This window comes from Macaca nemestrina, chromosome 1 (genome assembly GCF_043159975.1).
Source record: "Macaca nemestrina isolate mMacNem1 chromosome 1, mMacNem.hap1, whole genome shotgun sequence".
In the NCBI taxonomy this organism is placed as follows: domain Eukaryota; kingdom Metazoa; phylum Chordata; class Mammalia; order Primates; family Cercopithecidae; genus Macaca; species Macaca nemestrina.
In genome coordinates, this window is record NC_092125.1 from 165,974,535 (window position 1) to 166,001,617 (window position 27,083).

Consider the following 27,083-nt stretch of genomic DNA (forward strand, 5'->3'; position numbering starts at 1 on the left):
AAAGAAAATATACTATTTAAATTAATTTTACCTATTTCTTTTTACTCTGTTTCAAGGTGGCTATTAGAAAATTCTAAATTACATGTGTGGCTTTTGTTATATTTCAGCACTGCTGGAATATATACTGAGCACTCAAATGTTTGTTGAATGAACGCTTTGGTGACTTGACCAAGGTCACTCAGAAAGACTCAAGACTGAGTCCCAGGTTGCCTTCCTCTCCATGTCATCTTCCTTTCCACCATTCCTTGTGGCTTTCTGTATCCCATATTGTGCTTCCTGGTCACACTCTTATACTCACCTGCAGCACAGAAACTTTCCTCATGGAGTGAGTTTTACAAACTCTGAGAAGAGGGAGAAACATCTGTGTTGAGGGTGTGTAAAGGCAGCAGCTTATAGAAAATGGAACTCCCTTTGTTAGAAAGAAGTAAGTGATTTAGGATGCCAAATCTCAGATGACTCTTTTGTTTTATATTTTGCCATTGCTGGGTGTCTTTTCTGAGATCGCCGGTCAGCTCATTGAATGTTCTTGTTCTGAAAGTTCTCGTTTCATAAAAAGGGGGGTTTTACACTTCTGGACAGATTTCTTGCTATCCCCAGGGCTCTAGTGACACAGAGCAGACAAGAGAAACATAGGCTGTCTGAGCACAATGGGAGGAAAGCCGAGAACCAGTGGCCACCCACGCTGCTCACCAGAGAAACCCAGCACTCCCCTGGCTCAGAGAGCAGTTGCTTTGTTAGACCCTACACCAAAAGATTTGCTCTAAACCCGCTGAGACCATTCCCCCAGATTGCAATAATTACAGAACTGCGCTTCGCACTGCTCTTCATAAAACATGCACGAAACCAGCTGGGCCTGTGAATCATCCACTGAAGTGAAAGCACTGTAATTTCACATTTCCAATTTTTGGTCCTCATGTTCAAGCTGAAAGTGCCTTTATTTTTGCAGGATTTCATTCAATAGACATTCATTCACCACATATGTATTGGGTACCTGCTATGTGTCAGGCAATATGAGATGCCAAGAAAAATAATACATGCTGATTTATTGGTCTATACTATATAACAATTACTTATGTAGCTGACCTATAATAAGTTATATATTTATTTATCTGAACTATCATAGACAAAGAGAGGCGCAGATAATTTTTAAGAGCATAACCCAAAGATGTATCTTTACATAAGTATACTCACCATTCTGGTTCAAAAACGAGATCTCTGTGGACCAATTTTTTGTCTCTGGCAGTGCACTAAAACACTCGGTGTGATTCTAGGAATCCTCTCTAAGGAAATAATCAGGGATTATGGTTAAAGGTGTATGTATATTGATGTCATTGCAGTGTTATTTAAGAGAGAAAAGAAAACTCTCTAAATAAGAGTGGTTTAGTAAAATTTGGGCCTGACTTTATGATGGCAAATCATTACAAATCATGTTTTAAAGAATATTTAGTAATGTAAGAAACTATTTCCCTTATATGCAGAGATTTAAAAGTCAGGATATAAAAATACACATTACATGTGTTTTTCAGTTTGGAAAAAATATCTATACAGATATGCAGAGAAAAGACTAGAAGGATATATACCAAAATATTAGCAATTTACCTCTGGGGATGAGGTTATATATCGCTTTATTTTCCTATTTATATTCTACAGTTTAAAAATGTTTAATTGTTCACTATTCCTGAAATATGGAAAAACAAACTTTTAATTTTTATTCATTTTATTTATTATTATTATTTTAGTGAGGGAGTCTTGCCATGTTGCCCAGGTTGAACTTGAACTCCCAGTCTCAAGCTATCCTCCTGCCTTGGCATCCCAAAGTGCTAGGATTACAGGCATGAGCCACTGCGCCCAGCCATAACAAACTTTTAAAAGAAAATTGGTGCAGAGTCACCATTTTCCTCTGTGGAATTAATTTGAATTTTTAAAAAATACCTAGCCTCCCCCACTCCTCATTTCTATAGTTCCTTAAATAACCGATTCTGGATTTATCACACTTGACTTTATCTAAAACTTTTGAACCAATTTGTAACTGCCTAGGACACATTGTGTGGACAATTAAATCCATAAACTTACTTCTTGTATCACTTGGGGTAATACCATTGACTTTTCTGGGTTATTGAGAAGCCTGGATGAAGCGAAGAATGTGTGAAGTCTAGTTCAGTGCCTGGCCCGTGATGAGCTTGTGATGAGCCCTCTCTACTGTTTCCTACCTGGCTTTCTTCTCTTCACAACTCTCTGTCTTGTCTAGCATTTGTTTTATATATAATTTAAAGTCTAGGCTGGGTGCAGTGGCTGACACCTGTAATCCCAGCACTTTTTGCAAGGCCGAGGTGGGTGGATCACCTGAGGTCAGGAGTTCGTGACCAGCCTGGCCAACACGGTGAAACCCCGTTTCTACTAAAAATACAAAAAAATTAGCCAGGCATGGTGGCAGACACCTGTAATCCCAGCTACTTAGGAGGTTGAGGCAGGAGAATCACTTGAACCCAGGAGGTGGAGGTTGCAGTGAGCCAAGATCGCACCACTGCACTCCAGCCCAGGCAACAAGAGTGAAACTCCGTCTCAAAAAAAAATAAAATAAAATAAAAATTGATTGCCTTTTATCGTGGTAAAATATACATATTTTTAAGTGTACAGCTAAGTGGCATTAAGTGTATTCACATTGTTGTACAACTATCACCACCATCCATCTCCAGAACTCCTTCATCTGCCTGAACTGCAAGTCGGTACCATTTAAACACTAACTCCTCGTTCCTCGCTCCTCCCAGCCCCTGGCAACTGCGATTCTATTTTCTATCTCTATGAATTTGACTACTCTAGGTACTTTTTATAAATGGAACCATACAGGATTTGTCCTTTGTGACTGACTGATTTCCCTTAGGATAATGTTCTCGAGGTTCACCCATGTGTCTGAAATTTCCTTTTAAAGACTCGATAATGTTCCATTGTCTACACATACCACATATTGTTTGTCCACTCATCTGTCCATGGACTTTGGGTTGCTGGCACCTTTTTTGGCTATTGTGAATAATGCTGCTATGAAAATGAATGTAGAGATACTTGTTCAAGCAACTCTTTTGCTCAAAGGAGAATTGCTGGATCATATATTAGGTTGGTGCAAAAGTAATTGCAGCTTTTCCCATTCCTTTTAAAGGCAAAAATTTTTTGAGAAACTGTTCAACTGCGTTCCATAGTAGCTCTACCATTTTACTTTATATGGTATGATTTTTATTCATTTTTGTTTTCCCTAATTAGATTGCTATCTTCCTGAGATCATTTACCCTATGGCACCTGAATCTCCCAGAGCCCCTACAAAATTGCCTCAAGCATTATAGATGCTCAATAAATATGGGAATAAAAGGTTTGTTTCAAGCTCCTGGAAGCTCATCTCCATTCTCAGTGTGTTCCTTCTTCTCGTCCTTGTTCTTTCCTCAGCTCTCATATCCCGTGATTTAGTAGACCTCTGCTAATAATTTCCATGTCTTTAATGACTTACAGTCTTTGGCCATGCAGCTGTTAAGAGCCTGGACACTGAGGTCAGAAATACCTGGCTTCAAGGCCTGGCTCTAACACTTACCAGTTGTATGACCATGGGCAAGCTTCTAATCTCTTGTTTTGGATATTTATTGCTGCATAATGAAACACTCCCAAATGTAGTAGCCTGATCAATGGCTATTTTATTATTTACTAGAATTCTGTGGGTGTACTGGGTTGATTCTTGTATTCCACATTGTGTCAGCTGGGGTCACTCACATGGCTGCGTTCATCAGTGAGCTTGGCTAGGGTTCCAATGACCAGGAAGGCCTCACTCACATGTCTGACACTTCATGTCTTGGGTAGCTGAAATTGCTGGGGGCTGGCTGGGTCTTTCCTTCTTCCTTCTTAGTCTCTTATAAAAAATTGGATCCTTTTCTCCATGTGGCCTTTGTCCATGTGGCCTTTCTCTCTTAACAGGTTATTCAGACTTCCTGACATGGCAACTGGCTTCAAAGAGAGCAGAAATGGAAGTTGCCAGTGTTCTTAAGATGTAAGCCAGAACAAGCATGTCATCACTTCCAATTCATTCTTTTGTTGAAAGCCACCACAGGCCAGCCAAAGCTCAACAGGAGGGGAAATAGACTCCAACACTCAGTGAGAAGAGGAGCATTTGCATACTGGGATGGAGGAATTCATGGCCATATTTGCAGACAACCTATCTCTAAGCCTCGGTTTCCCCATCTGTAAAATGGGAGATAATAATAACGGCTTTCTTTGTAAGGTCACAGTGAAGATAAAATGTAATAATGCATGTAAGATGTACACTAATCGTGATTCAAATTATTCTTATTATATTATTATTTCTATTTTATTCCAAGGTTGATGTTTTTCAAGTTCATTTTGAAATTCTCCTCTCTTTCTCTATTCAATAAGATCAACACACCGCTAATCATCACCACAAAGAGTATTGCAATCAGTATAAGAGTACTTACCCTCCCTGCCATAAACCAGGGCTGGCTTCCCAGGAATCCTCAGGGTTTTCCAGGCTTTGTGCCTGTGCCCCACTTCCTTTTTGAGATGTCGCTCTTGGACTGAAAGGGCGTGACCATCTTTGGGATCCACTTTTGAAATCCTACAGCTTTCTGCAATTTGTTTTTATAAAATCATATTTTGCATCTTGAGAAATATTAATGCCTTCTCTCTTTGAACTTTGAAATTTCTTTCATGAAAGAAAAATAAAAAGCAGAGGTTATTAGGATGACATAATGCACTCACCTCATAATTCAGATATTCAAACAAAAATGATCTTTCTTTGCTGATTTGGTCTTCCTCACCAAATCACCCCCTGGGGAGTGGGAGGAAATAAAATCTGCTCAAGAGTCAGCCTGATTTAAACAGTAGTCTAACATGATCATTTAAACAGTTCCTTTTAGATGGTGTACCATGTCTCTTGGATAAGATGCTGTGTCTCTCTGACAGCTTTTCTTCCTCCTGTTTTCCTCCCTGTGATGGTTCCTGGGTCTAAGGGGGCTGGCATGGCTATTGCTGCTTGCTGGACAGATGGAAGAGCTAGAGTCCTTGGGCCCTGTCCCTTCTCTGGTTTACAGGGTGATGTCCCTTGTCTGCCTGCTTGCTGCTTGTTCTACAGGCATGAGAACCTGAAGTCCAAGGCTGGTAACTAGTCATTTCCTCTCTGGGTTTGGGTGACGGGGTGCTGCTCTTGCCTCATTCAATCTCGGCTTAGCTTTTGTGGGTGCCATGGCTGCTCTGTGGCCTGGCTGTGGCTCCCTGGCTATCCTAACCCAGGCAGTCAATGCTGAGCACTCTCTCTGGGGCAACCCTACCCTGATACAGTAACCCACTGGCATTCTCCATGGCTCTCCTCTCAGCCTCTCTGGGTCCAGCCTCTCTCTGTCTGACCACGCTGCCAGTGCTAGCCCCTCATTCTTTCAAAGCTTTTGCTTTCAGAAATAATGCCTTGGTGAGCATATTGTATGTGTCTGTTGCTTTCCAGGAATAGATATAGAGAAATAAAATTGTGGGATTTTAGGTTACATACATTTTTATATTTTAAAATAGTCCCATATTTACCTCGAAAGTCACTGTTACCAATTTACATTCTATCACTCCTCACACTTGCTAATTCTGGAGATGAGCAAATTGTTTACAGAGTTTGTCAATCTGATGGTCGTTAAAAAGGTATTTTGGTATTGCTAAGCATTTTTTCTTCTGTTTATTGACCATAACCATCCTGTGAATATCCTGTTCATATCTTTGACTTTTTAAAATCAGGTGGTTTTTTTTTTTTTTTTTTTTTTTTTTTTTTGTCTTTTCTTCTTCTTCTTATAGGTTGATATATCCAGGTGTCTTAGTCAGCCTGGGCTGCCATAACAAAATACTATAGACTGGGGTAGCCAGACAACAAAAATTTCTCACAGTTCTGGAGGCTAGAAATCAAAAATCAAGATGCCAGAAGGGTTAGTGTCTGGTGAGGGTTTGTCACTTGGGTTGCAGACAATGCCTTCTTGCTGTGTTCTTATAGGGCCTCTCCTTAGTGTGTGCAAGGAGGGAGGGAGGGAGACAGAGAGAGAAAGAGAGAGAGAGAGAGAGAAGGTCTCTTCCTCTTCTTAGAAGGCCATCCGGTTGCATGAACATGGTAGCTCACACCTGTAATCCCAGCATTTTGAGAGGCCAAAAAGGGAGTATTGCTTGAGCCCAGGAGTTTGAGACCAGCCTGGGCAACATAGGGATACACCATTTCTACAAAAAATGAATTTTTTCTAAAAAAGGCTACCAATCCTATTGGATTAGGATCCAACCCTTATGATCTCATTTAACCTTAATTACCTCTTAAAAGCCCTGTCTCTAAATATAATCACATTGGGGGTTTGTGCTTCAATATATGAATTCAAGAGAGAACACAATTCAGTCAATAACACCAGGATACCATTCTTTTGTCTGTTATATGTGTTTGCATTATGTATGTGTATGTATGCACATATGTGTATGTATGCACATATGTGTATGTGTGTATATATGCACATACACATATATATCTGCAAATGCAAATATTTTCTCCTAGACCATAACTTTTGTTAATGACGTCTTTTGTCATAGATAAGATTTTAGTTTTGATGTGTCAAATTTGCTCACCTTTTTCTTTGTTTTTATGACTTAAGGAGGCCTTCTATACATGTAAGATCATGAACATACTATTTGTTCATCTATATTTTAGGAGAACATGCCTATAAGCCTTTTGAGCCTGATGCCCTTGCATGGACTGGAAGGAGGTACACATTTAACTAATAGTTCAGTTTCTGTAATGGTTTATTAATGTTTTCTATTCTTCCCAAAGTTTGGTTATTTATATTTTCTTAGAAAATCCTTTTCATCTGGGTCTCAAATTCCTTGTTATAAAATTGTGCATAATGCTCCTTTTAAGTGATCTTTTATATCTGTACAAATCCCTTTTCATGCCTGATATTGCCTATTAAGCAATAGGTAATACTGGTTTCTCTTTTTATTAACTATTCTAGCCAAATAATTTTTACCTTAAAATAAAGCAAATCTGTGGTTTTATTGATTAATTTTGCTGAGTTTTTTTCCTGTTTCAGTAATTTCTGCTTCCATATTAATTTATTTCTTACTATTTACTTGGCTTTATTTTGTTTTGCTTTTCAATCTTTTTTATATTTCTAATAAATAAATGTAAGACTAGAGTTTTTTTCTAAAAATTGGTTTGGCCATATTCCATTAGTTTTGATGTGTGCTACTTTCACTGTGGTCTAGTTCTAAGTGGTTTACTTCCTCTTTAAACCAAGAGGTCTTTAGAAGTGTGTTTTTATAGTTAAGGAGTATAGATTTTTTTTTTGGTTCCCTGTTAATTTCTAAATTTATTGCATTCTGGCTAATGAATGTGGCCTGTAAAATAACAGTTTTTAAAAATGTGTTGTAATTTCCTTTGAGCATAGAACAGAGTCAAATTTGGTGAACTTTGCATGTGTGTTTTTAACTTTTAATAATGGTGTAATATTGAATGTTTTTACCTTCCAGTGTTGTCTTAGCTTCTGAGATAGGCAGTTGCATTTGGTAGCAAAACCATCACTGATTCATTTAATCAAAAGATATTTACTGAGTGCCTGCAAGGTCTTGGGACTGGAGGTTGACAGTCTGGTCAGAGAAGCAGACACAAATTACAGTAAAATAATGGGCTGAAGAAAATGCATTTGATTCTGTGAGTGTGCATCTTATATAAAAGAACATGGGCTAGGGAAAACTTCTCTGCTGTTTGAACAGAGACAAAGGGTGAGTGGACATTAACTAAGAAAAGGGCTGGGGAAGGGCGGAGAAGAGTGTCCTAGGCTGAACAGCGCGGTGTCGAGCCCTGTGTACAACACGAACAAGGTGTGCTGGTGTCCCAGAAGTGCCAGCGGGTCAACGTGACTGCAGCTCCCCAAGCAAGGTATTTGTGGTGCAGAAGGAAGCTGGGAAGTATGTGTGTGTGTGTGTGTGTGTGTGTGTGTGTCTGTGTGTGTGTCTGTGGCGCGCACGGTGGGAGAGAGGGTGCAGAATACATAAGGTCTTATGAAGAATTTGTGCCTTTATTTAAGAAAAAAGAGAAGTCCTTAAAAGAGTTAGGTAGGCTCACAGGATCGTATTTGTGGTTTTAAAGGGTAACTTAAAGAGGAACTCTTAATGTTTGTTTGTTCTGAGGACCTTTTTTTTAATTCCTTGATGTTGTACATAGAGAGGTTCTATTTCGCGTCTCTCTCCCTGTCTTTAGTGAAGTTGACCTAGTTGTGTGAAGAAAATAATTACCCACTGTGTCTTCTATTAGCAGCCTGAAAATTACCCTGTGCCTTTGGAACCAAGTCTGCACTCATTGTAGATTAGAATAATAATAACAACAATCGCATAATAAGAAGATGAATAACATAGCAGCTATTTTATTTTTTAGAACTTCCTATGTGTCCTAGCTCTGTGCTAGGTCCCCTACAAGTTTTGTCTCGTTGCATCTTCACTATAACCTTAGGAGACTTTTTTTTTTTTGGGGGGGGGGCTACTACACATCAATCACCTGCACTCAACAAATAGGTTGCCCTCAGTGGCTTTCATTTGCCCAATATGACTGTCCTCAAACATACACACACACTAGTGCACACACACACACACCTCTGACTACATCGGGGATGCACCCTGGGCCCAACTGCAACCATTGTCTAGCCAGCAGTTCATAGGATATCAAAAAACAAAAGGCTTTATTCTCATTAATTTTTGCTTTTAGAAAGTTCAAGTTGAGAAAATAGAGGAAATCTATTGTCCTCTATTTCACCGTAGAAACTGAAGTTGAAAGATAAGAAGCCAGAGAGGCCATGACGAGCTTGAGTGCATTGAGGGCATGAGTAAGTCATGGACATGAGTAAGCAGAAGCCATGAGGGAGAGAAAGGATACCTGGGGTGAGGGAGAGAAACTACTTCATGAAGGAAAGAGAAGCAGACCAAGGGTAGGCCAACACTTGGAGAGTGGTATTAATAGCCACATAGGTGGTGAGCACTAGAGTAAAGATCCACACATTCCTGCCCTGGGGCCCAGTTCCAGTCTCTGAAAGACCCCCATGCCCTGCTCCTCAGAATGGTTCCTACTCTCAGCTTTCATGGGATGCCTACCCTCATCAGGCCTTATCAAAACCTCATTACCAGAGTGAGCCTAACAGAATCTCTGCTCCATGGGACCCCAGAGACAGTGTTCCCATGTCCAGATAAAGAAACAGATTCAGAGAGGGAAAGTAACTTGCCCAAATTGCCACAGCTAATTGGCAGAGCAGAAACTTGAACTGAAATTAGTGTGATTCTTTTCTTGAGACAGGTTCTTGCTCTGTTGCCCAGGCTGTAGTGCAGTGATGCAAATCATAGCTCACTGTAGCCTCAAACTCCTAGACTCCAGATATCCTCCCTCCTCAGCCTCCCAAGCAGCTGAGACCACAGGCGTGTGCCACCACACAGGGCTAATATTTTATTTTAGATATGAGTTCTCACTATGTTGCCCAGGCTGGTCTTGAACTCCTGGGCTCAAGCAATGCTCCCACCTTGGCCTCCCAAAGTGTTGGAATTACAGGCATGAGCCACCATGCCTGGCCCAATTAGTGTCATTCTAAAGCCCGCATCCTTAAACATATTGTTTATTAAAGCAGCAGAAATTATCTGCTCAAAAATATTTGCTCAGACTATTAACTTTTCCTTACCTTGAACACAAACACAAGGGGCACACAACTTTCATTATCAATAAGCCAAGTTATTTGGCATTATTGACCTGTTGTTAAATCTTACGACTTAACACTCTTTAACATAAGAGGACTTTTGCTTTTGAGTGGACTGCACAAAAATAGTTTTTCCACCTCGTCAGCTATGGGGTGGGTAGGGAGTGAGGAGGCAGCAGGGATACTTTAGGAGATAGGTTTATATAGTTTTATCCAAGAACTGGATAAAGCCTTGCAGCTCTGGGACCTGATTATCCATTCACTCAGGGAGTGGTCCTGGGAGAACTGCGTCATGCAAAAGAAACTCCCAGTAATCATTAGAAAGTAGATTGCTGCATTATCTAGTTTTCAGTAGTGGAGGAACAGAGCTGGGTGCTTAGTCAACTCTAATTGTGGTCCTCTACGTAGAATGTTCTCTCCCAAGTGCAGTGGCAAGGGGAGTGAATTCAGAACAATTTTAATGAGTACCTGGAAAGTATGAGGCTTCATGCCTACAGAAAGAGTAAAGGTCAGAACGATAGTTACACAGGCCTGAAGCAGGTCGCCTTCACTGTGACAGCAGGAAATCTCTGAGGCTGCAGCCTCCTGGTAAATACAACAGCCTTTTCCCTCCAGAGACCCTCTCTCTGTGTGTACATGCCTCTCCTGACTTGCCACAGGTCCTGTGCAGAGGACAGAGGGGATCCTCATCTTTCGTGTCGCTTCCCAGCAAGCCCTTGTGTGTCCTGAGCCCATTGCAGCTGAAGACATTTCGTTTCCTGATATTTGCCAAATCCCCTTTTACCTAGTTTCTGATATTTATTCTGTCAAGATGGGGCACAGCCATGACCCGAGAGATGAGACAGACCCACACAGGCATGACCAATTAGGCAAAGCCCAGTAAGATGCAACAAACCCCAGTGGCACGTCCCATGAGGGTTGGCAGACTGACAGTGTCACAGAGTCCAATAGCAAAGATCAAAATCAGCCCTGAGGGCGGCCTGAGTTTCCCCAGATCATCACCTGTGTTCATCTTCACTCTCCCTGTATCCATATATCCACTACACCATTACAGAACACTTCTCTTTTAAATGTTCACTTTCAGACTTTATTAAATAAAACTTTACATACTTATAGTATATGAAAAATGACCATCACTTATCAAGATAAAAGAAAAAGACTTTAAAAATAGATGTAACAATTAGGGTAGAAACTGTCCACTTTTCTTCTAAAACCGCAGCTCATTGCCACAGGGGCCTGCATCACCTTGGCCTGGCTTGGGGCTGGAGTGTCTAGGCCTGACCGAGAGAGTCAGCCCTGCTTGTGGGTCCTGTTTCCACCATGTGTGGTTGAGAGACTGCAGAGAGGTGACTGAAGCCTGCTTGGATCTCATTTCCTTCCCTGTCAACTGGGGATAACAATAGCCCCTGCCCCACAGGGCTGCTGCAAAGACTAGATGGAATATTGCAATGCAAGCACTCAGCACAAGGCCGTGCACATACTATACCCTCCAGCCGTGCTGTTCATTTTTCCAGAGTTTTCCCTATAAGTGCCCTTGTGACTATCAATCACAATCCGTGTTTGGGAAATGTGGTTTTTATAGGTAAGACCACAGTTCTATTTGAAATAGAAGGCTTCTAAGAAATAGTGAGAAAAGTGTAATTATAGTGCGAATATAGCTAAGGATGAGAAACAGTAAACTAGAACAATGGTTCATGGGGATCAATTAGCTAAAACAAAATGCATCTTTATGAAGACAGCCCAGGCCGGCCTCCACCAGAAGGCATTGGCCAGGTTCTTCCAGCACAGCTCATTACCTCAATAGCTCTTTAGAGAAACCTAACTTTAGGTTATTGACAGCACAGGCTAAAGGCAAATCAGGTCTCTTTGAGTCCAGAGTCCAGAGTTCTCTGCCCCACCTGGCACAGCATCAGCCCTAGGTCAGGGATTCCCAGGTGCAGCCAGAGGTGTGGCTCTCTGCAGTCAGGACACCTCCCAGCCAGACAGAGGGTGAACTTTATGACAAGTCCCCAGGCTCTGCACAGCCACCTGCCTTTTTTCTGCCATGGAATTTTCCCAGATGAAACATCCACTTCCTTCCTATACACCTAGTGCCTGCCGCCTTAACCTCCTCTCACTTAGATCCATTTCCTTGCCTTCTCAGCACCCAGCTTCCCTCTACATGCCCAGAGTTTATTCACAGTGTCCTTTCACCCTTCTTCCAGGACACTAATCTACCTTTCTCCTTTCCTCTCCTTTCCTTCCCTCTCCTCTCCTGTCTCTCTCTCTCTCTCTTCCTTCCTTCCTTCCTTCCTTCCTTCCTTCCTTCCTTTCTTTCTTTCTTTCTTTCTTTCTTTCTTTCTTTCTTTCTTTCTTTCTTTCTTTCTTTCTTTTTCTTTCTTTCTTTCTTTTCTTTTTCTTTCTTTCTTTCTCTTTCTTTCTTTCTTTCTTTCCCTTTCTTTCCTCCTTCCTTCCTTCCTTTCTTTCTTTCATTCTTTCTTTCTTTCCTTCTTTCTCCTTTTTCTTTCCTTTCTTTCTCTCTCTTTCTTTCATTCTTTCGTTCTTTAGTTTTCTTTCTCATTCTTTCTTTCCTTTATTTCTTACTTTCTTCCTGCCTTTCTTTCTCCACAGGGTCTCACTCTGTTACTCAAACCAGAGTGCAGTGATGCAATCATGGCTCATTGCAACCTCAAACTCCTAGGCTCAAGCAATCCTCCTGTCTCAGCCTCCCAAGTCACTGGGATTACAGGGGCGAACCACTACAACTGATTTCTCTTTCTTTTCTTTCTATTTCATCCCTTCTTCTTCCCTCCCTCCTTTCTTCCCTCCTCTCCTCTTCTTTCCTTCTTCATAAATGTTTATTGAGCTCTTCCTCACAGGCTAGGCATTATGCTAGGACTTACAGTCCTTATGGGATTTTTAATTGAAAATGGAAGACCAACACTAACAAATAATGGCTCAAATAATTTAATTATACCAGCCACAATGCTGTAAATAAGAGATCTAATGGGCCACATTCTACAGAACTCATTGGACACTTTCCACATCTGATTGTCTTTTTGCATGCACTACATCGTGAGTACTCCACAGAGCTGGGAGTATGGCTGCTTTGCATTGTGTCTCCAGTGTCTAGTACAGAGCCTGGTATATACACAGTGTGTGTTCAATCATTATTTGTGACATAAACAAATAAGACACTTTAAAATATAACTAGTGTTAGTGCTAATGTGACCTGGGAGTCATGAGGGGAAGTCAGAGGTGGCAAATCTCCTCTTTCTTCATCTCATATTTCCCCCATCCTACCAAGAGCCAAATAGATGCCAAAGGTGTAAGGTGTCATGGAATGGATGAAGGCCAAGTGTTATCCTAGATTCTCTGCCCTTAGCTCTCCCCGTCAGGAAAGCCCACCCAGGAATACTCTTCTACAAACCCCTGGCTTTTGGAGAAATAAAGGGACAATCACTCTGCCCAGTTTGTATCTTCTTTGCCATGGATGCAGTTTCACTCCCCTCACCATGGCTGGATAAATGTCTTCCAATTCATGCCCACTTCGGGATTTTTATTCTGACCACCTCAATTATGTAGGAAGCAGCAGGTTATTGAAAATCATGTAAATATGATCAGAAACTAGTCAGAAAATAATCAAATATGAAAAGAAATGAGTCAAAATGGGGAGTGTGACTTTGGTAGTAACAGAACAGAGAAAATAGTCAATATATTTACTCCATCACATTTTCACTTCATACAGGGAAATAATAAGGTATTGAAGGATGGGAGGAAACAAATGAACAAACAAAACAAAACCCTAAAGTTATAGCAAAAGCATCATTTTAGAGCTGAGTGGTGAAGGATCAGAGTACCAGTGTCCGTCTTCCTTGTTACCAGGCCCTCAGGAAGGTGTGCAGAATCCACGGTGGGTGAGGAGGCCACACGAGAAGCTTGGACATCATGCAGAGAGATGGCAGGCCTTGAGTTGTCCTTGGATTTGACTGGGCTCTGATAAGAATTTGTCCAACTTGGCAATGATGTGGCAATAAATTCCATGGATTTGAACAGCACAATGCATGCCAAGAAAAGTTGTTTTTTTGGCAGAATTACCCTCATTGTTACTGTGTGCTGGACAAAAAAAAAAAAAAAAAAGTGCAAGAGATTCAGTATCTCTAACTTTCTCGCTCAGGACACAATCATTTCTTTTCACAGGGGAAGGAGGCTGATGTAAGGGCTGGTGAGGTCACCTTCAACACACTGTGTGCATCCCAATGATGCTAAAAACGGATGTATGCTCAGCCCACTTTAGGACAAGCAATAGCTCAGTGTGCTAGCTGCTCATAAACTCAGAACTTTATCTTATATTATCAAGGATATTAGTGACCTCCCAGTCAAAAGCCCTGAACTAGTTCAACTCGACTGCTTGCAGGGTGAGACTGAAGTCAAGACACAGGAAATGACTTACTGAGAAAACATTACTAAGTTAGCAGCAGAGCTATGACCTGCTTACCAGGTACCTTCTTCATTGCCATTGCCTTGCTGGTAAGTGCTCAATAAATGTTAGCCATCACCATCATCATCATCATTACTTTTATGTGCTCATCACACACCCTGTGGCAATTAGATGGCATTTTCCCACTTTGTGAATACAGAAACCAGGAAATTTACCCACAGTCTCACAGCTAGCCAGTGTCACAGCAGGCCTGGAACCCAGGTGTGCTGACTGTACCTCCAGTACTTTCTCCAACCCTCATCCTGACTGTCCTGTCATCTGTGTATTGTGAAGCTATGACTCCAGAAAGGCCCTGTGAATGTAAAAGTCTAGAGAATAGCTCTTCCAACATTGCCTTCATAGCAGCTATGCTGTTGGGATGCTCTGCAGCAGACAAAATAAAAGGTCTCTTCAAAATAAGTATTTTCTTCCTCTCTGGTGAGTGCACAATGGGAATGGTGCTGGAAAGCATAAGCAGTTCAGCCATGATTCTGAAGAGGTGGGCAAAGGGCAGGTCCCAGGAGGCCCCATGTCATAACAAGATGCTTGGTTTTATCCTACCAACAGAGCCTTTGAAGGGGCTTAAGTCAAGGATACTGTGGCAAAAAAGTTGCGCTTGAGATATTTCACACTGGCGATTGGGTGTAGGATGGATTTGAGAGGATTGGGGGAGAGGCAGAGAGAACTGAGGGGAGGCAGCAGCTTGGGTGAGGTGGTCTTAGGAAAGGAGTAGAGGGGCAGATTCAGGATTGACTTGAAATCGAGATGAGAAAGAGGGAAAAGATGAGTTCTCTAGTTTTTAGCTTTGATGACTGATTGGGGTAAGAGTAGAAGAAGAAGAGTTGGATTGAGGGCAAGACCAAGAGTCCTGCTTTAGACATATTGAGATAGAGGGGCCTAAAGGATATTTTAGCCTTGATTCCCTCAAAGGAAGGCCTGGGACAAAGGTTTATGCATGGGTCATTTATCTGGGAAGTGATCCCAAGAACAGAGAGAGGGATCAGGGAGGGTGGGATAAAGAAAAATGGAAAAATGGAAATCCAGTAATAGATGTGTATCATATTGGTCACTGCCATGGGACACTGATGCTGGGCCCCTGGGGCCTCCAAGAAGCATTTATGCTGTATTTCAGGACTGTCCACCTGAGAGATAAGAGGGAGAGGCAGTTATCCACTGATTCTTGTACTTTAGTAATCCAGTTTCCCCAAGAAATGTTATCCCCAACCCCCACCCCCAACCTGGGTTGCACACGCCTAGGTGTTAGCCATGTCCACAGGCAACCAGAATGACTAGGCATCCAGGGACATCTGAGAAGCCCCAAGGTACAAAGCATGGTCTAAGCCAATTGTTGAAAAAAGTTACTGTCAGTGTAAACTGAGTCAAAGCCAGGGTAGAACCACTTGCCAGAGCCACTAATGGACTCAGAAATTAGGCCAAGAAGATATGAGAGGGTGCATAAAAGACACCCAAGTCATGGGACCTCCAGGTGGGTCTCTCCAGGTGGCAGATACGTAAATCAGCTAAAGTTCTGGAGAGAGACTGGGGCTGGAGACAAAGATTTGGCAATCATCAGTATCCAGGAGGTTGTTGAAACCATGAGGAAATTGTGTCAAGTGCCCATAGCAGTGAGCTGAGGACAGCATCCTGGAGGACCCTGAAGGAATGAGCAGAGGAAAAAGAGCCCACGGAGGCACAGGAATGGCCAAGGAGATATAAGCAGAACCTGGAAAGGATGGTGCCATGGGAGCCAAAGTAGTAGCAGGTGACAAGGAGATTAGCTGAAGGTCTCCAGTGCGTCACACAATAAAAAAAAAAAAAAAAAAAGTCCCACTGCATTTGGCAATCAGAAGGTCCTGGGTGCCATCACCAAGAGGAAGCTCAGTACAACTGCAGTGTCAGAGATCAGAAAATATTGGCCTGAGGTATGAATGGGAGGTAGAAATCTGGAAAGAATAGTGTACCCTGCTTAGTGCCCTTGAACAGGGCAGTGAAGGCATGAGCACAGGTACAGAGAGAGGCCAGATTTTAGGTCAGAGAGTGAGGCACTGAAGGGGATCAGGCAAAACAGCCTTAGTTTTCTTGGTGAAGCAATATTCTGTGCTGAAACTGTAGGAGTACGTGAACTAGAACTGGCCATCTTCCTTCTCCTGCTGAGAGCTTTCCACCTGACGACTGCAGGAGAGAGCTGGGCTAGCACTGAGTTATTTCTGTCAGTCAGTCAGTCCCTATTTACTGAATAGTAACAATGGACAAGGCCTTATGAAACTGGGCACAATACAAGATGACTGCAATTTATTCCCTACTCATAAGGAGCTTTCAAGCATAGGTCCTGGGAATTTGTTACACACCAGAGGAAGCTAGAAACTGGACTGGGTCAGGGATGCTGGCCTGTGTCCAGGAGTCTATTCATTAATTCAACAAATCTACTGAGGGATTATTATGTGCCAGGCACTGATCCAGGTGTTCAAAATATATCAGAGAACAAAACAGACGACAATCCTGGTCTCATGGACCCTATATTCTAATGGGGTCTATTTGTCAGGGAAGTCTAAGTTATACTGTATTAATAAGGGCAGAGTATCAGTGGCTTAACAAAACAATGCTTTATTTATCTCTCTTTTGCACAAAATCCATTGTGATTCTACAAGGCAATTGTCTTCCAGGCAGTGACTCAGGGGTCCAAGAGGTTTCATCTGAGGTTCCTTAGTTGTGATGGCAGAGGAAAGTGAGACCGAAGAACTTCCCATGGGCTTGTCAGTACTGCAGCTTGGAAGTGACTCACAATGCTTTCTCTCAGGACTAATCACACAGCCTCGCCTACAACAAAAAAACTAGCAAATGTGAGGAAGCACATGGAATATTTGGTGAGTGTTATTGTCTCTGCCACATGGCAGGAAGCAGTCTATAGGCTAAATAAATAAATCAGTTACATACTGTATTAGAAAGGTATGAGTGCCATGGAAAAAGCAGAGGAGGGTAAGGAGGATTGGTCACGTTGGGGGAAGAAGTGGAGGGGGTGGAATTTTTAAATCAGGGTAGTTGGTGTGGCCTCAATGAGAAGGTGGCATTTTGAGCAAAGCCTTCAAGGAGATGAGAGAGCCATTTGGATCTCTGAGAGAAGAATGATCTCAACAGAAAGAATAATCTGTGCAAAGGCCCTGAGGCAGGAAGATGTCTTAGAGGGTGAAAGAGGTAGAAAGTGAGGTTAGAAAGGTATGGGGGGAGGGGCAGGGAAGGTGAGGAACAGCATGCAGATTGGGTATGGCCTTAGAAGCCCTTTGTCAAAACTTTGGCTTTTACTTTGAAAGAAAAAGGGAGCTGCTATTGGGTTGAGGCAGAGGACATCACGGCCTGTCCGAGGCATTCATATGATCACCCTGGATGCTCTGTGGCAGATAGGCTATAGGGCAAAGTGGCTGCAGGGAGAACCAATAGAAGGCCATTGCAGTCATCTAAGTGGAAGACAATGCTGGCTTGGACCAGACTAACAGTTGTGAGAAGCAGTTGAATTCCAGAAAGTTTTGGAGGTCTGTGCCCTCATGTGGAGTTTCTGGGGCTCCCTTGCTTCATCAGTCATGACCTGTTAGGTCACAACAGCCCAGAGCCCCTGAAGTGAATTTATCTCTGAGTCCATGGTGGGCTTGGAGGGGAGGAGAGGGGCCGGAAAGGTGTCTCACGCCAGGTGGATTCTAAGGTACAGCTTCCGGAGCACGGGGACGCTGCCTCAGGAGTGATCACACTTCCCACAAGACCACAAATCTGCAGTCTCCCAAACATAGGTCCTGGGAATTTGTCTTAAATCATGGAAATACACTCTGAAGAGCAAGACTGAGGCCTGCAGAGTCCAGGTGACTTGAAAGTCCAGGGTCAGAATCAGAAAAGGAGCCCCAGTGGCCTGTTCCCTGCGAAGAGCTGCTGCTTCCTTCCCTGCCCTTCTCTCCTGTGACCCACTCTCCTGTGATTAAGTTACGTGGGAGAGGGGAAGAGGGGCCGAGGGAGTCTTTCTTATTCTCTCCTTCCCACCCCAATCCTCTGCTCTTGGCACAGGCTTTGGGAGTCTCTGCACTCCAACAGAACTTTCGGGTTTTTTTTTTTTTTTTTTTTTTTTGAGACAGAGTCTCGCTTTGTCGCCCAGGCTGGAGTGCAGTGGCACCATCTCGGCTCACTGCAAGCTCCGCCTCCTGGGTTCACACCATTCTCCTGCCTCAGCCTCTGAGTAGCTGGGACTACAGGCACCCGCCACCACACCTGGCTAATTTTCTGTATTTTTAGTAGAGATGGGTTTTCACCGTGTTAGCCAGGATGGTCTCGATCTCCTGACCTTGTGATCCGCCCGCCTCGGCCTCCCAAAGTGCTGGGATTACAGGCGTGAGCCACTGCGCCCGGCAACCAACAGAACTTTCTAGGTCTTGCGCTATGAAGGACATGGAATGTATCAGGATGTAGAGCAAAACAGCCCATGCGGTGGTCAGAGATGGAAAGCACAGACTTTAGTATCAGAAGAACTGTTCCAATCCCAGTTTTTTCACACAAATCAGTTATAGTACCTTGTGAGGTTACTTTACCTCAGTGAGTTTTCATTTCCTTGTCTGAAAAATGGGGATAATAAACCTATCACATAGGATTGTTATAATAAATGTAATATGTATAAAATGTCTAGCTCAGAATAGAAGGATGTGACAGATCCTGTAAACTGGTTCATTCAAAATCCCTTCTCAAACACCTGCTTCTTTGCTTTCTTCTACTAGAAAGCGTCGAAGAGGAAATACCCAAACTCCCAGCTTCCCTGCAGCTGGGGGTGGCCAGAAAACTCAGCTATGGCCAATGAGATGTAAGTACCTGTCTTTGACTTTTCCAAATAAAAAGGCAAAGCTTCTAAGCCACAAGTCCTTGCTCCTCTCTCTCTGTCTGCCCCGCTTTCTCGTCTTGCCTGGAACTTAACTGTGAGGCTGGAGGTAGAGCAGCCCTCTTGATGTCATGAGGCAACAAGCACAAGGTTCACGGCAAAGGTTGATGACGTGGCAGGAGAGAAAGAGCTGGGTGCTTGATGACCTTGTTGAGCTACTGTTTTACTCCAGGGCTACCTGGCCAGGAGTTTATTGTTGTGTGAGACAAGTACCTCATTGCTGGTATTCACTTGTGTTTGTTAGGGTCGGTCTTTGCTATACGAAACTGACGTAATCAGTAATAGCTATCAATATTGTCATCATCATCATCATTATATATGTTCTCCTACAACTTCAACACCCTCTGGCTCACAGCTGTAGATTTTATTATCTAATTGGGGAGCCAATTAAGATTTATTAATCAAATCTTTAAAGTAGCATTTCCCAGGGAGTATTCCAAGAATGTTGGCTCTTACAGATATTAATAGGTCTTCTGAGAAAAAAATAAATTAAAAAAAGCTCTATTGTCAAGTTAACAAATGACGATACTTGGCAGAAATCTTTGTAACAGTGGTTTTCGCATTGGTATACTATTTGAGGACTTTCCAAAGGATTTTAAAGAATCAATTACAGATCCTGAACTATGATAAGTACACTTTCCAAAAATTAGTATGTGTGAGGACTGTTTCTTCTTGTCCTCCTCTCCTTCCTGTTCCCTCATTAGGTTCATTCTCTCACCTTACAAAAGAAAATCACACCTCACTGCTGACCAGACTTACCCTGGGGCATTGCTCCAAGGTGGAGAAATCTCTGTGCTACAAAGGGACAACTCCAGGCTGGGTACGGTGGCTTGTGTCTGTAATCGCAGCACTTTGGGGGCCTGAGGTAGGCAGATCCCTTGAATCTAGGAGTTCAAGACCAGCCTAGGGAACATGGCAAAACCCCGTCTCCACAAAAATTAAAATTAGCTGGGTGTGGTGGCACACGCCTGTAGTCCCAGCTACTTGAGAGGCTGAGGTGTGAGGATGGCTTGAGCCTGGGAGGCAGAGGTTGCGCTGAGCTGTGATGGTGCCAGTGTGCTCCAACATGGGTGACAGAGTGGCGCCCTGTCTCAGAAAGAAAAAAAAAAAAAGGACACTTCCAAATATCAGTATTTAACTGGATTCTAATGACTGAGAAATAAATCTATTTGCAAGTCATGTGGCTTTCAATTCTTTGCTTTCAACAGAATTGAAGGACATCAGAACTGAATTGTCAGCTGATAGATCATTTAAAACATCTTTGTGGTAAATGACTATGTGATCTTTGTCTTATATCTATGAAATAGTTTAAACTTAAGTGTCAATGCTATGAAATCTATTCCTACCTACTTACTTATGTGAACACAGTTTTTCAATGTTTCTATCCGTAAAAATAACAAATAGAAATAGAATGGATACTACACCCTGTCTCATTCTAACAATAAATAATTCATTCATGGATACAAGAAGCAATTGAGGAAAAGTGCTACTCAGCTTATCAATATATGTAATTCTAATAAAAACTTTTTATGTTTAACAATTATGCATAAAAATTTATAATATTTCTCTGTTGTATTTGTTAATTCTGTGCTAATCATAAGTAATTCGGAAAAAATTTAAAACACTTGCAGCATTTAACTTACGTATTTATTTTGTTTTGTTGTAGAAGTAGAAAAGTATAATAGAATGATAAATAAAAGGTTTTTGAACATTATTATTTTAGAATGAACTTCTGTGTAGAAGTGAAATGGAGAAAAATGATGAAAATGTATATTAAAGAGCTTGTTTATATAATTTTAACTAGATGATGGATATCAAATCACTCTAGTTGGTATCAAATTGCTGTGGTATTAAGAATTCTTTGACATTTAAGAGAGCAATGTAAGAGCTTTATTTTTTTTTTTTTTTAAATTTTTTGAGACAGAGTCTCATTGTGCCACCCAGGCTGGAGTGCAGTGGTGCGATCTCAGTTCACTGCAACCTCCGCCTCCTGGGTTCAAGCAATTCTCCTGCTTCAGCCTCCCAAGTAGCTGGGATTACAGGCACAGACCACCATGCCTGGCTAATTTTTGTATTTTTAGTAGAGACATGGTTTTGCCATAGTGGCCAAGCTGGTCTCAAACTCCTGACCTCAAATGGTCCCCCCACCTTGGCCTCCCAAAGTACTGGGATTACAGGCATGAGCCACCATGCCCAGCCAAGAGAGTAATATAAGAGCTTTATTTTTAAATGGTACTATTTATAATATGTCAGAAGTTACCTCCTTAATTCAACAGCCTTTTATGCTAAAAATTCTCAACAAACTAGGTATTGATGGGACATATCCCAAAATAATAAGAACTATTTATGACAAACCCACAGCTAATATCATACTGAATGGGAAAAAACTAGAAGCATTCCCTTTGAAAACTGACACAAGACAAGGATACCCTCTCTCACCACTCCTATTCAACATAGTGTTAGAAGTTCTGGCCAGGGCAATCAGGCAAGAGAAAGAAATAAAGGGTATTCAATTAGGAAAAGAGGAAGTCAAATTGTCCCTGTTTGCAGATGACATGATTGTATACTTAGAAAACCCCATTGTCTCAGCCCAAAATCTCCTTAAGCTGATAAGCAACTTCAGCAAAGTCTCAGGATACAAAATCAATGTGCAAAAATCACAAGCATTCCTATACACCGATAACAGACAAACAGAGAGCCAAATCATGAGTGAACTCCCATTCACAATTGCTACAAAGAGAATAAAATACCTAGGAATCCAACTTACAAGGGATGTGAAGGAACTCTTCAAGGAGAACTACAAACCACTGCTCAACAAAATAAGAGGACACAAACAAATGGGAGAACATTCCATGCTTATGGATAGGAAGAATCAATATTGTGAAAATAGCCATACCGCCCAAGGTAATTTATAGATTCAATGCCATCCCCATCAAGCTACCAATGACTTTCTTCACAAAATTGGAAAAAACTACTTTAAAATTCATATGGAACCAAGAAAGAGCCTGCATTGCCAAGACAATCCTAAGCCAAAAGAACAAAGCTGGAGGCATCATGCTACCTGACTTCAAACTATACTTCAAGGCTACAGTAACCAAAACAGCATGGTACTGGTACCAAAACAGAGAGATCGACCAATGGAACAGAATAGAGCCCTCAGAAATAATACCACACATCTACAACCATCTGATCTTTGACAAACCTGACAAAAACACAAAATGGGGAAAGGATTCCCTATTGAATAAATGGTGCTGGGAAAACTGGCCAGCCATATGTAGAAAGCTGAAACTGGATCCCTTCCTTACACCTTATACAAAAATTAATTCAAGATGGATTAAAGACTTAAATGTTAGACCTAAAACCATAAAAACCCTAGAAGAAAACCTAGGCAATACCATTCAGGACATAGGCATGGGCAAGGACTTCATGACTAAAACACCAAAAGCAATGGCAACAAAAGCCAAAATTGACAAATGGGATCTAATTAAACTAAAGAGCCTCTGCACAGCAAAAGAAACTACCATCAGAGTGAACACGCAACCTACAGAATGGGAAAACATTTTTACAATCTACCCATCTGACAAAAGGCTAATATCCAGAATCTATAAAGAACTTAAACAAATTTACAAGAAAAAAATCAAACAACCACATCAAAAAGTGGGCAAAGGATATGAATGGACACTTCTCAAAAGAAGACATTTATGCAGCAAACAGACACATGAAAAAATGCTCATCATCACTGGCCATCAGAGAAATGCAAATCAAAACCACAATGAGATACCATCTCACACCAGTTAGAATGGTGATCATTAAAAAGTCAGGAAACAACAGGTGCTGGACAGGATGTGGGGAAATAGAAACACTTTTACGCTATTGGTGGGACTGTAAACTAGTTCAACCATTGTGGAAGACAGTGTGGCGATTCCTCAAGGATCTAGAACTAGAAATACCATTTGACCCAGCCATCCCATTACTGGGCATATACCCAAAGGAGTATAAATCATGCTGCTATAAAGACACATGCACAGGTATGTTTACTGTGGCACTATTCACAATAGCAAAGACTTGGAACCAACCTAAATGTCCATCAGTGATAGGCTGGATTAAGAAAATGTGGCACATACACACCATGGGGGAAGGGAGAGAGAAGGTCAAGTGTTGAAAAACTACCTATTGGGTACTATGCTCACTATCTGGGTGATGGGGTCAATCACACCCCAAATCTCAGAATCATGTAATATAACCATGTAACAAACCTGCACATGTACCCCAATCTAAAATAAAAGTTGAAATGTTTTTAAAAAAGAAAATACAGTCCATAATAAACAGCTTCAAAGAGAAGTACATTTGAAGAACAAAATACAGAAAAAAAAGAGGATAGGGCTCATAACAAAAAGCAAATTAAATACGTTGCCAGTGAGGCTGAAGAGAAAAAATAGGCAATGACAAAGCGATGATCGCTACACTTTCCACCCCAGCTGTCTTTTGTAGACTATATTTTCTATTTTTATGAGATACATATGTTGGGGACCTGCAGTTCTAGAAAGGGATGGAAAAGGCAAAGAATAGCAATCAAGAATAATAAAGAGCTGATTTTGAGAGGCCTGGATACCTCTTAAAGCAGTATATTTACTAAAAGATTTACGTTTCTGTCTAAATGTAACAGGAAGTCAAATGGCAACCCAAGGCATGTTTTAGAAAGAGCCAAACTTTGAGGAGGAAATTATTTAGGGTACATTAGGATGTATTTCAATTATTTTGAAAGGATTAGCTTTAGTAAAGGATCTTTGGTGATCAAATTCCTGCTGAGATTTCTTCCACTATATAAAAGAAAAAAATACAATAAAAGGAAAATAAAATGTGGGGTTAAAATGGCATTACTGGACTGGATGCGGTTGCTTATGCCTGTAATCTCGGCACTTGGGGAGGCCCAGGTGGATAGATCACTTGAGGTCAGGATTTAGAGACCAGCCTGGCCAATATGGTGAAACCTGTCTCTACTGAAAATACAAAAATTAGCAGGGGTGTGCTGGTACACGCCTGTAATCTCAGCTACTCTGGAGGCTGAGGCAGGAGAATTGCTTGAACCTGGGAGGCAGACGTTGCAGTGAGCAGAGATCATGCCACTGCACTCCAGCCTTGGAGACAGAGCAAGACCCCATCTCAAAAAGAAAAGGCATTACCCCTATTACGAGATGATCAAATTGTAGCTTGAAATAATTCTAAAAACTAAAGGCAATTTTTGGTTATGAATTTAATAATCATGGATGTTTTTAATACTATTATACCAATAACCCCATTATTAACAATATTAATAGCTGAGTATTCAGTTTTATACCTAGTTTTCAAGCTTCATTTAAGCAGGAAATCCTAAAATCTCTGGTAGAGGTGTCAAAATGGTCTAAAGGCAAAGGGATGTGTAAAAGACTTGAGTGATTCACAGTAGAGATTTTTTATGTGTGAAAATTAAGGAGCCAAGTGAATATAGCAGGAAAGTGGATGTTTTGTTTCACTTAAGAAAGAATAGGCTTGCCTTTTTTTTTTTTTGAAACAGAGTCTTGCTTTGATGCCCAGGCTGGATTGCAATGGCATGATCTTGGCTCACTGCGACCTCCGCCTCCCAGGTTCAAGCAATTCTCCAACCTCAGCCTTCTAAGTAGCTGGGATTACAGGTGAGCACCACCACGTCTGACTAATTTTTGTATTTTTAGTATTGACAGGGTCTCACCTTGTTGGCCAAGCTGGTCTCAAACTCCTGACCTCAAATGATCCACCTGCTTTGGCCTCCCAAAATTCTGGGATTATAGGCGTGAACCACTGCGCCTAGCCAAGGCTTGCTTTGAATAAAACAAAACAATTGTCTCAATTGTGGTCCATTCCAACATCATATATTAAGTGGTGGTACTTAAGTGGTGGGATCAAGTGTAAGGCTCTTCTTCATTGAACTTGTGCCTCCTTCTGCATCTGTGAGTCCACAACCTGCCCAACTGCACATGCCAGCCCTAATCCACTACCACCCATTCACCTAAACTAGAAACCTGAGACTCATCCTTGATTTCCTCTCTTCTTTGTCTTACCCACTTCTCTCACTCCTGACTGCTTCTGCCTAGTTCCTAAGCTGCTCCTGGGAGTGTTTGTCTCCTAGCAGAGAGTTCAGTGAACATGTATAGAATAAACGACTTGATTTGATATGAGCTATGATTAACTCTTTTCTTCAGGAGTGCTCTGCCAAGAATGGACACAAAAACCCCTTGTTCTTTACACTGTTCTGGTGTCATCTTCTCCAAAAAGCCCTTTGGATTCTCTCCCTCCAATCAGACTGCGGCATGTGATCCTCCTCGGATTTTCCAAAGCAACCTGTGCTTACCTTTACCAAAAACACAATTCTGTCTCATAACAATCAATTTACTTGTCTGCATGCCCCACTAGATAGGGACTTTTACACTTGGATCCTCAACACCTCACATAGTATCTGGTACAAAGTGCAAAGACAGTGAATGTTGTTGAATGAGTGGATGAATGATATAGAGAGCAAGTGCAGTAAGAGGTACATACAAAGTAGTCCTAAAGGGAGACAGATGAAGGAGAAGCTAAATCTGCTGTTGGGGTGAGTAACAGTGCCATTTGAACTCGTCTTGAAGGATGAGTTGTAGTTCTCCTAGTGATCAAGGCAAGGAAGGGTATTCCAAGCAAAAGGAATAGCATGAACAAAAAAGCATGTAGGCAAGAAAGCACATGCAGTATTTAAGACCATGGGAGCCTGGCAAAGCTCAAGAACAGCTTTCAGTTCTTGAGCAGATGTGGAGGAAAGGAGGAAAGGAGGCAGATGTGGCTAGAAAGATTGTTTTAAACAAGTTATGAAAGACCTGGAAGTGATACCAAGGGGTTTGAAGATTATAAGATAGAAAGCCACTGAAGTTTTAAGGCAGCGTAATAACACGATCAGCTCTCTAAAAGAAAAAAATGATATTTTGTTTCCTTTTAAGTGACTAAAAGTCATAGATCTAACTTCCTCCATTTTTAGATTTCTTGATACTTCATGAAAATAAAAAGCAAAGGCCAGCTGAAGCAATTCTTCCCCTGACTGGTCTGAACGAGGGATTTTTCTTTTTTCTTTTTCTTGTTTTCTGGCCAGTCACTTGGTGAAGTGAGTGCATCATACAGCTGGGAAAACACGAGCTTCTCGAGTTTGTTTGGCTTCTGAGCGATGTGGGTGAGCGCGAGTCTGGGCAGTGTGTCAGCTCCTTCCTGAAAGTCTGGGTCAAGGAAGTCCACAACACAACCTTGTTTACTTGATTTTGCTTTCAGCATTGAGAACGCTGGTTCTGATTACTGCAAAGGTGTATGTGGTTGCTGTTGGCTCACAACCCTGTAATTCCTTTGAAAAGATGATCTGATTGGGACAACTGTGACTTTAATACTTCAGTTCCTTTGGAAACATCCAGATGAAAAGTGATGCATTATTTTCCTAGTGGCTTTTGTTCCTGGCTAACCGTAATAGTTTGTTGGATCACTGGGAGTAATTCTGTGGAGCTGAGTTTGCTGGGCTGGCAGATTTGGAGGGGTAGACAAAGAATGACCAGTCTGAAGCAACCCTTCTAGCCCAGACACGTGAATTTACAACAAATGTTTACTGAGTGCTTGCTATGTGCCAGGCACTGCGTCAGGCACAGGGCAATGAAGATGAACAAGACAGTTTCTACTAGAGTCTGCTAACTAGACTGAAAACTCATCAAAAATAAATGCCAACTCTTAATTCTGTTTACATCCCCCAAATTGTCTAGGGCAGTAGCTAGCTTAAGGCAGAGTCCCCAACAAACACCAAATGTTTAAACAGGCATATTTCCATTTTGCACAGTAAATATTTACTAAGTGCCTACTAGGGGCTGACGTTGTGTTAGATAGTAGAGATACTCAAGACTACTAAAATAGAGCTCATACCCTCAAGCTGCTCACGGTCTGGTGGGGAAGACAGACATTAAAA

The 27,083-nt window shown here is 41.7% G+C and overlaps 1 long non-coding RNA gene across 4 annotated transcripts in view; it reads right to left on the reverse strand.

The window, feature by feature from the left end:
- Nucleotides 1–27,083, reverse strand: part of LOC105498438 (uncharacterized) — a 40,268-nt gene continuing 13,185 nt past the window's right edge. For 2 of the 4 annotated variants that reach the window (XR_011619981.1, XR_011619975.1), the window contains one exon: nt 6,306–13,829. This is a non-coding gene — a long non-coding RNA (uncharacterized lncRNA). The other 2 variants (XR_011619978.1, XR_011619979.1) reach the window with 2 other exon arrangements.